The 2,337-nt window shown below is 37.6% G+C and overlaps 1 pseudogene; it reads right to left on the reverse strand.

Moving 5' to 3' along the window:
• Window positions 1-727: 727 nt before the first annotated feature.
• Window positions 728-2,096, reverse strand: LOC113694803 (BURP domain protein USPL1-like; annotated as a pseudogene).
• Between the last annotated feature and the right edge of the window lie 241 nt (window positions 2,097-2,337).

Here is a 2,337-nt window from a genome sequence, read left to right on the forward strand (position 1 = left end):
CCTCTTGACTCCTGACCCTAAATTCTATTGAGTCGATGTGTCAGCTTGAATTTCACAACTCTGCTATGTATTAGTCCAAAAATTGTCTACGTATCAATCAATGTATGCACGAATGTTTGCCATTTTACCATAGTGAGAATAAAATGTTTACTTATAAGAGGATACATTATTGGTGGAATCAATATATATTTAACTCAAAATAAGAGTTATGCCGATCACAAAATTAAATTTTTACTTCTCTCGTTCCACTAGAAGTGTCATTCATTTTTGTATCCTCCACAATGTTCATCATTTCAAAAAGGTTCGCATGCTTGTTATTTTTACTATTTGTCTATTCTTAATCATTATCTTTTTGTGGATGACATGTAGTAACCATTCAGATGTTGAATTTGCAAGATAAGTTGAGAAGACAAGAATTAATATACTATTTTTAACAAGCGAGATTTTCATTAGAAATTTTTTTTTGTGACTGATAGATTATAATGAAGAATTATCAATTGTTTCAACATCCTCCTAGAAGTTGCTTAAAGCGACTAAATAGTGACTAATTAGGAAGAGATAAGCACTTGTTCTCCAATTAAAAATAACATTCTAATCCAGGCTCCTGAAAATTAGTCCTCTAAGTAAATTGTTTGAATTGATACTCTCCTAACAAACCTCCGCCCCAACAAAAAAAAAATTCTACCTTAGCAGAAAATAAGGAAAAAAAAAGTTGTAGGCTGCAATCTAGTAACATCGTGTTCGAGATGCTCTAAGAAATTGAAGCATATAAAACTTTGATTGTCAAAAGTAGCGCTACTGCACCACGGAGTTTTTTTCGAATACAGAGGATCAAACATGAGGCACACGAATTTAGTGATTTATAGTATTTCACATTCAGACAAGGTGACTTGGGCTAAACAACTAAAATGCTGAAAGCACTTGAGCTCTTGGATATTACTAGATTGAAGAAGTATATGGAACCAATACAAAGTCCTCTGCCGGGAAGAAATGGCAAACAGGGGCAGTGCCCGGTTCGATACCAAGCACTCGGAAGGAAACGTGATCATGGCTCCATTGGGAGGTATCCATGTGACATCTTGCAGTAGCTTCAACCCTATCACCATTCTCTCCAGATAGAACAGTCCTGTATAAATGATTATCACCCTGCTGATAGTGGCAATAGAAAACTATGAAAGGATATGGCATGGTGTGACAGCCAACCATCTTTGGAGTTGAAATTCGTTCAGGAGCTTCTGTGATTGTATAGTTCTGTAATCTAGCAGCATTAGATTTTGCGAGGCCATGCGTTGATAAAACTTCAATATCGGTATTCAATCCCAAGATCTTTCGTGCAAAATCTACCAATGACTCGTAGGATGTGGCACAAGCCTTGGATTCTCCCTTCATAGGCTCAGTCTCGAAAGCTCGGAGTGTATGTTCCTCACTTGGGCCTTGCGAGATCCTTGAGGGAATGAAAAGTGTTGAAGAATCTGTGGGAGTTTTGCCAATGAAAAGGGGATAGCATCGGCTTGTTCTCTAGGCCAGAGATAAGGAGAGGACAAAGGACTAAGATCTCCGTCGGGGAAAAGGATACTCATTGTTTTGCCTAACTTGAGATCATCTAAAACGAAAAACACGGTTGTTCTTGGATCCATCTGATGCATCATGTGGGATGAGGAAAGAGAAGGATCATGCATTGACTTCTTTTCATGGACGTGAGCAACATGATGTGTCGTATCATTTCGATGAGGATTATTAGCATCCATGCCGTGGAGCCTGATTGCATTAGTACCACTATCCTTGGCCTTGGGTATGATATCACAGGCACCCTGTACAGGTTGTATGGTGTTGTAAGACAGCGAGAATTAAGTCCACAGCATATAAATCACAAAAAACAATTAATTGTCAAAGTGACTTACCGGGACAATCAACAGATGAAGGAGGAGAACACAAGAAGCAAGTGCTATGGAATCTATCAGTTGGTAGCTATTATTTCCCTTGCAAGTCCTCTTTTGAAGGTTTTCACAAGACAAGAAGCAAATAATACATACACATGGATACAATGAAGCGTGCTCGAGGAACCTAGTCTTCTTTAACATATTATAATTACAATTTTACCCCTTGAAATCTTTATTTTCTAATGTAACGTCTCATCTTGGCCCATGTTTTTAAAATGAGTTTTCCGGAAAACTAGTTTTTACATTTGGAATCTATATTAACAAGCTCCAAAAATAGTCTCAAAATCACTACAAATGCACACCATCTCAAATACACCTAACAAAAAATATATATAAAAAAAGAAACTACCAGCCATTTCTTCTTCCATTCACTGCCTATCACCATCGGCTGCCACCA

The sequence above is a fragment of the Coffea arabica genome, chromosome 9c (genome assembly GCF_036785885.1).
Source record: "Coffea arabica cultivar ET-39 chromosome 9c, Coffea Arabica ET-39 HiFi, whole genome shotgun sequence".
Lineage (NCBI taxonomy): Eukaryota > Viridiplantae > Streptophyta > Magnoliopsida > Gentianales > Rubiaceae > Coffea > Coffea arabica.